An 8465-nucleotide genomic window follows, 5' to 3' on the forward strand; every position below is an offset into this window, starting at 1 on the left:
TTTAGGTGGTGCCGGATATGGAACCAAGGCTTCTTGCGTGCTAGAGAGCACTCCTACCAACTGAGAGATTCAGCTACATCCCCAACCCATACCCAGATCCCTTCTCTCACCCGCTGGGGACAGAACCAGAGCTATGCACATTACAGGCAGGCCATAGCCGCTGAGCTATGTTCCCCAGGTCCTAAGGGGTCTCAGAGCCCCTTCACAGGTATTACTCAGTTTCTCTCCGTATCCTACCCTTGACTTTCGGGCCAAACTCCACAGTGCATTTCAGTTCCCACAGTGCATATCTCGGGCTGGGCACAGCGACCGACACCGAGCCTAAGCCTTCAGGAAGCAGGCAAGACGTCCACTTTCTAAATCTCCAATCTCAGCTGTGCCGTGAAAACCGAGAGGGTGGGAGAATCCTGAACAGAACGGATAAAGCACCAGGAGAGACAGTTGTCACTGGAGACATTCTAAGGACCAGCTGATATGGCTATAAGGGAGGAGGGCTTGGATGGGATGGATTCCGCTGCCCGGCAAGGGAAAAGCAACAGGGTACCACAGAGGGCACAGGGCAAACAAGATGTTAAACAGGGACTGCTTTGAGGAACTAGGCCTCGACGGCCACGTACTGACGCTTCGGCGGAAGCGAAACTAGAGCCCATGGCAGGAAACAAGAAGACCTGGAAGGCGGTAGCAACCAGAAGTGTTGGTCCAAGGCCAAGCGAGGACTAGAGAGGAAGATGGATGAAGAGCGTGGTCCGCCACGGTTCCTGAGCCGCATGCGCTCTCTGCCCGCCAGGGGGCGCCGCTCCTCCATGAAGGTGGCCGCTGAAATCGCGCGCTCTGGCCCAGAGATCCCGGAAGAGGCGGGGCAACTCTCTGGGAGACCACTTCCGCCTTCTGCTCGGCCGGAGGTAGATTTTTGGGGGGAGGCAGTGAGACATTTAGGAGGGGATGTCGATAACTGAAGGGTACTAGAGGACTGGGTGCAGAGTCCGAGACAAGCGGTACCCCACGACGATGCTCCCTGCACAGCTCTAAGATTCACGCCTGAGCAGTCCCCAGTTTTTTTAACTTGTGAAATAGTCCTCTGTGGACTGTGGTCACTGGTCAAGACCCTGGGGCAGGGCCAGGAAGGCTTCCTGAAGAAGGAGCGGTGCAGAAAGGGTGAAGAAACCATTATGGGGACTTCAGAAGTGTTCTTGGGGCAGCTAGATGGCTCAGCGGTATAAGCCTGACAGTCTGAGTTAAATCCCGGAAACCTGCTTAAAAGTAGAGAGACAACCTACTCCACAAAGTTCTCTTTTGTTCTCCATACATGTGCCCTACCACACACACGCACACACACACGCCAACAATAATGTATTTATTTATTTTAAGATCAGGTCTCACCATGTAGTCCCAGCTGACCTGGAACTCATGCAGACCAGGCTGGCTTCGACCTCACAGAGTCCTGCCTCTGCCTCATGAATGCTGGGGCTAAAGGAAAGGGCCACCACACTCGGCCTTAAAAGGTCTTTTTATATAGAAAGAGCCACCTTTATCTGGAGAAAAGGCTAAGCCTTCAGGGAAGACTAAAAGGAGACCAACCAGTCCTAGGCCTGCTGGAGGAAGCAAAAGACAGCCCCTTATTGTTATTTGTATACACACACCTAAAATCTCATCTCCTAGGAGACAGGACAGTCCCGTGGGACAGGCTTCACTCCATCACCTCACATGATGGCTGCTCCCTGCCTCCCAGCCTCTTGTCCTTAGGCTGTGTTTCTCATAGGAGCCAGAGGGATCATTAAAATATCAGATCTTGGGACTGGAGAGCTGGCTCAGCAGTTAAGAGCACTTGCTACTCTTGCAGAGGACAGAATTCAGTTCCTAGCACCCATGTTGGGCAATTTGAATGTGTGTAACTTCAGCTCCTGGGATCTGACACCCTCTTCTGACCTCCAAGGGCACTGCATTCACATGTACGCACCCACACACAAATACACGTAATTTAAAAATGGAAGAAAGGGGCAGGAGAGACGGCTCAGCAATTAAGAGCACTGGGTCTCTTCCAGAGTACTGGCATTTGTCCGCCAGCATACATGGTTGCTCACAACTGTCTTCCAGTACCTTCTAATACATGTGTGTAGACAAAACAGTTGTATAAGTAAATTCTTCTTCTTCTTTTTTTTTAAGGGTCTCACTATGTCCTGGAACTCACAATGTAGACTATGGTGGCTTCAAACTCACAGATTAAAGGTATATGCCACCATGCCTGACTTAAGTCTTTTTTAAAAAACTTAAACTGGGGCGGGGTGGTGACGGCACAGACCTTTAATCCCACCACTTGGGAGGCAGAGAGAGGCAGGCAGATCTATGAGTTCCAAGCCTTCTTGATCAACAAAAAGCAAGTTCCAGGACAGTCAAAGCTGTTCCACAAAGAGACCCTTTCTCCAAAACCAAAAACAACAAAAATTAAAACTGGGTCTTGAGAGATAGCTCACTAGCTGAGAGTACTTGTTCTTACAGAGGACCCAGGTTCAGTTCCCAGCACCCACAGGGCAACTCACAACCATAATTCTAATCTGAGGGGTGTATGATCCTCTTCTGGCCTCCATGGACACCAGGCACACATATATGATGCACATACTTATATACATGCAGACAAAACCTAATACACACTTAAAAATTAAGAACAACTTAGTGTGGTGAGACACACCTTCAATACTGTTCAGGAGACAGAGACTGGAGGGTCTCTGAGTTCAAGGTCAGCCTGGTCTACCTAATGAGTTCCAGGCCAGCCAGAGCTACATAGTGAGACACTGTGTAAATAACTGATTAATTAATTAAAAAAAACAAATCTTTAAAAATGAAACGTCAAATCCTGTTACTCTGTCTAAAAAAGAAGAAAAAAGCCTTCAAATGATTTCATCATAAAATACAGTTAGATTGTTCTTTTTCCTCACATCTGAGAGCCATAGGTTTGACTCTTTCTTGCCCATGCGTGGCCTTTGTGCTCTGTCCTCCTTTCTGGCGCTACCTTACACCTGGCCTGCTGCAATGACAGGCGCTGGTCCTCATCTTAGGGTCTTCTTCCTGGCTGACAGCTTCCTGGAGGCTGCAGCTTCTCTGGCAGCCTATGTTACTCCTCACCAGGCGTCCCTCTAGGTGTTTGATCACTTTTGGTTGACCAGCCGTCCCCCCAGAACGAGCACTCTCCTTCTCCCTTCTCTATTCCGGGCCACCATCTACAGAAAGCTCTCATTCCCACATGGCAAGGTGCACCCTGCCCAGTGGCTGCTGTTACATCACCTTCATTAGAGCTGTTTTTGCCTCTTCATTAAATTAAATTCCAGGAAGCAGTACTAATGACAGCGCTAACGAGTCACGGGAGAGGCTACCAGTCCCAGCCTCTGGAAGAAGGAGGACTAGGTAACAACCTGAGCAAAGCGGTGGCTCCTGGGATAAAACTGATTACCATTTCCTACGCCCTCCTAGGACCCTGATTGTCCCCCAGGAGGTAGAGGATTGGGCCACTATTCAACCACTAAGAGAAGGGAGGCTCGGTTCTTGGCCCCAAAGCTCTGAGTGTCCTCTTGTTCTATTGCAAGGTTCCAGGGTCATTCTGCTTATCTATAACAGGCCAGGACAAGTAGGACTTCCAAGGATAGATCTGGGTCCCTCCCTCATTTGGAGATGCTAGGTGTCCTTCCTCCTCAGTGGCATCTGTCACATTCCTGTCCTTACTCATAGCTCACGTTACTAGCCAATCTCTCTCCTGGTCCAGGAGCAGCAAGCTCCTTCCTGCCCCAAGATCTGCATTTGCTGCTGGCTGAGCTGTCCCCCTCCTCTGTGCGTGTCACACAATGGTCCCTTTCCATGAGACAGAGCTCTCTTCCTCAAGCTGACGTCCCTGCACAAATCTCCCAGAGTCACTTCCTCCTCAGTGGATCTGTCCCCCCCCTCCCCCGCATCCCAATGTGTGGGAAACTTCACCTGCTCAAGCACTGAAAACTGCTGGGTGCCAAGGCTAGGAACACTAGGGCAGGGAAGGAAGGCGGGCGGACTCCGCCCTCAGCAGCACCAGGAGGACAGTAATGTGACAGATGTCACTTCTGGGCAAAGAGTTCAGGTCTTCAGTTCTCTAAGCTGAAGTCAATGATTGTGAAGAGATGGTCAGAAAGGGAAAACTTAGGGTCTAGGGCCCCAGGTTCGGTCTGTTCCTTTTGGGAAAAAAAAAAAGCACCCTGACAGGGAAGAGAGGGGAAGATCGCCCACTTCAATTTCAGAATCACTGCTGGGCCAAGCACAAAGGGGGAAGTACAGGGGACAGACCAGAAGGTGGGACTTGGTTCGCGGGGGTGGGGGGGTAATAGCCAGGACAGGAGCTCTGGCCACTGAACCACTGAAAGCTCCAAGCAGAAGTTGGCAATGCCTTGTCTCCAAGGTAGTGAGTGATTTGTGGTCATGGGTCTTTGTCTGGTGACTCCAGGCCTCCTAATCTCCATGGAGGCGGGGTACCTAGGGTCTTGGCCCTCCCTTGGGGTCCTGACCATTCCTGGACTCAGGGCCAAAGTGGCAGACACACCCACTCTGAAACTGCCTTTGGGGAAGTGTTGGCAGCTTCCTCTTCCTGGCGCCTGTAGGCTAGGGTGTCACAGCCCACTAAAGGGGTCTCTGTTCCTCACCCTGCTCAGGCCTGCGGCTTGACAGGAACTCAGGACAAGCTGGACACGCTCTGTGGCCTGTGGTGAGCCGCAAGGCTGTCCTGGCCCTGTGGGGGTGAGACAGCGTTCCCTTCAGCATTCCAGCTGCCGCCACTCTCACTGCTGATCATCACGCTTTCCAGTCGGGCCTAGGTGGTGCTGAGCTCGGTGGGCCGGCCACAATCCAGGTTTCTTCTGGTCTCTGGCTCTTGCTAAACTACCCTCTGCCCCCAAAGCACTCCTGGGTTCCTGAGAGTGGAGAAACCTGGAACTTTTGCTGTCTTCATGGGGGCTGGACAGACAAGTCACCTGGTCCTCGGCTTATCGAGTTATAAACAAGGGGTTCCCCCCTCCCTGAGTCCCACTTTTCAGTCTTACCTGTCTCCTTTTCATGTGTGGTGCCTGCCTCCTCCTCTAAACATTTTCTTTTTTCTTTTTTTTTGATTTTTCGAGACGGAGCCTGTCCTGGAACTAGCTCTTGTAGACCAGGCTGGCCTCGAACTCACAGAGATCCACCTGCCTCTGCCTCCCGAATGCTGGAATTAAAAGCATGCGCCACCACCACCCAGCAACATTTTCTAATTTATTTTTTAAGATTTATTTATTTATTTGGGTTTTTTGAGACAGGGTTTTTCTGTGTAGCCCTGACCTTTCTGGAACTCTCTCTGTGGACCAGGCTGGCCTAGAACTCTGAGATCTGCCTATCTCTGCCTTTTGAGTGCTGGGATCGAAGAAAGACATGTGCCATCACTGCCCAGTTCATTTTATTTAATGGCTATGAGTGTTTTGCCTGCATATATGTTTGGGCACCACTTCTGTGCAGTGCCTGAAGAGGTCAAGAGAGGAAGGATATCAGATCCCCTGGAACTGGAGTTAAGGATGGTTGTGAGCCACCATGTGGGTGCTGAGAACCAAACCCAGATCCCCTGCTAGAGCTTCGAGGTTCTTAACTGCTGAGCTGCTACAACTCACCAGGCCTCTTACTGGAATGTTCTCTCTCACTGTTCTGCTCAGAATATCTCTTCCACCAAGAAAGTTCCCTGGACTTCCCAGGCAGCATTAGTACGATTATGGCAGTTCTTTTCTTGCAAATGGCTGGGGGAAGGGCTGGGACAGGGTCTGACCCTCTGGACAGCCCAGACTAGTTTCAGGTTTGTTAAGAATGGAAGGTGACCTTCAATTTCAGTTCCTCCAGCCTCCACCTCTGCCTTGCTGGGGTTATAGGTGGTATCCATTCATCTCTAAGATGAGGAGACCCCACGTAGGGTAAAGCAGATTTGAGGTAACTTATTAGTGTCATTGACAAACACTTACCTGCTGCCCTGTAGATCTGGAAACAGAACCTGGGTTGGGAAACCCACCATGAGACTCACTTCAGTGACATGGTTCTCAGCCTCCCGAATGCTCTGACCCTTTAATACAGTGCCTCATGCTGTGGTGACCCCCAGCCATAAAGTTATTTTCTTTGCTACTGTTATGAATTATAATGTAAATATGTGACCTCTGTGAAAAGGTTGTTTCACCCCCAAAGGGGTGGCAACCCACAGGTTGAAAATCACTGCTCCCACTCCAGTGGTATATAGCCTAAGACAGGACAGTGGATGCCGGAGAGACCTATTCCACAGCCTGGAGATAAAACAAATGGCTGGGGGGCTGGAGAGATGGCTCAGAGGTTAAGAGGACTGGCTGCTCTTCCAAAGGTCCTGAGTTCAATTCCCAGCAACCACATGGTGGTTCACAACCATCTGTGATGAGATCTGGTGCCCTCTTCTGGTGTTCAACACATGCAGGGTGTATACATAATAAATAAATAAAATCATTAAAAAATAAATAAATGGAAAATGGCAGTGCAATAATTTAAAAAAAGATTAAAAAAAACTAAATAGTGGACTGGAGAGATGGCTCAGTGATTCAATTTCCAGCAATCACATGGTGGCTCACAACTATCTGTAATGAGATCTGGTGCCCTCCTCTGGCCTGCAGGCATGCATGTAGGCAGAATACTGTATACACAATAAATAAAATAAATCTTGGGTTTTTTTTTTTAATTTTATTTATTTATTGTGTACATAGTGTTCCCTGCATGTATGTCTACGTGCCAGAAGAGGGCACCAGGTCTCATTACAGACGATTGTGAGCCACCATGTGGTTGCTGGGAATTGACCTCTGGAAGAGCAACCAGTGCTCTTAACCTCTGAACCATCTCTCCAGCCCTAAATAAATAAATCTTAAAAAAAAAAAACCAAATGGCTGGAATAGCAGTGATTAATGGGATAGAGGATGAAGTGCTCCAGCAAGGCAAGATAGAGTGGTATGACGGTGGTCCATTCCTGTAATCCCAGCTCTCCGGAAGCAGGACTGCCACAGCTTCAGGTCAGTCACTACAAGGTCTAGGAAAGTCACTGTTGTAGAGCTGGGTGGTAGTGGCACGTACCTTTAGTCCTAGCTCTTAGGAAGCAGAGATAGGTGAATCTCAGTGAGTTTGAGGCCAGTTTGGTCTAAAAAAGTGAGTTCAAGGACAGCCAGGACTGTTACACAGAGAAATCCTGTCTCAAAAAAACAAAAATAAATAAATCACTATTTTAACAATTTGCCTGCACTGAAGCGTTCTGTTTGCCACAGACATTTTAAACATTTACCTATTTCCTCCCTTGGTCCTGTGCTTTGGGTATAAACAGATCCACTTTACTAGTAAGCAAACAAGGACATAGAAGGCATCTGATCCTTGTCCAAAGTCAGTCACAGCCAGCAGCTTTTCCAGAGTCCTTTCAGGCAAGAGTTGTTTTACCTCTGGTGAAAATTTATTTATTTATTGAGACAGTCTCTCTCCTGCCTGTCCTGGACCAGGTTGGCCCTGAACTCACAGTGATCCACCTCTCTGCCTCCCGAGTGTTGGGACTGAAGGTGTGTTCTACTCCTCCAGACTTCTAGCAAAGTTTAAACCAGTGTTTGCCGTGTTTATCCTCATGATACTAGGGAGGGAGCTAGAGATTTGTACAAAGGGAGCGATGTAAGTTCCTTCAGTTGTCCTCCTGGTCACCCTGTGGAAGCAGGGCTGGAGAGGACGGACGGTGTCTTCCTAGAATGGGGCTCTAAGGGGGGCAGAGAACAGACTGGAGAAGCTAACAGCGGGTGTATTTGGTGGACCGACGTGAAGGGTCCTGACTCTGGCTAGTGGGAGGGACCAGGAGGTGACTGTCCAGGAACAGGTACAAGTGGGGTGGGATGGATATACCCAGTTCTGGGCAAAATGGGTTTGTGGAAGTCAGAGCTATCTGGCAGAGGCTCAAACACGGGACTGACAATCAGGAAGAAATCAGATGAGATAACCACGTGAGTTCTGAATTGATGGGAATGGAGGGAAGTAACTGGAGTGGCGAGCCGAAGCCTGGCCATAGCTCTGGAGACGCACATGGAAATGAGGAAAGAGCAGCCAAAGCATTGGAAGTAGGAGCTGCCAATCTTCCTAGGAAGACTATGGAGCTGGAGAGGAATGGCTGGCTGCTGGGAAGGGTGCAAGAGCTGTGGAATCTGCCCCAGGCCTGGAGAGGGCCATGTCTTCTCTCTCTACCTCCATAGACTGGGGTCTGTGTGCTGCCCACCTCCCTAGAGTGGGGCCTCCAAGGGGCTGACAGGTTCGTTTGTTGCCTGGCAACTGAGAGAGCTGTTGGCTGTTGCTAGGAGCAAGCTAGGGAGGCCAGAGGAGCAGAGCTCTGAAGCACAGGGCGGGGCAGGCAGCGGGGGAAGGGGTTGGCTTGGAGAGGGGTTTGTCTGCCGTCTGTGTGGAGTAGA

This window comes from Myodes glareolus, chromosome 4, assembly GCF_982192425.1.
Source record: "Myodes glareolus chromosome 4, mMyoGla1.1, whole genome shotgun sequence".
NCBI classification, from domain to species: domain Eukaryota; kingdom Metazoa; phylum Chordata; class Mammalia; order Rodentia; family Cricetidae; genus Myodes; species Myodes glareolus.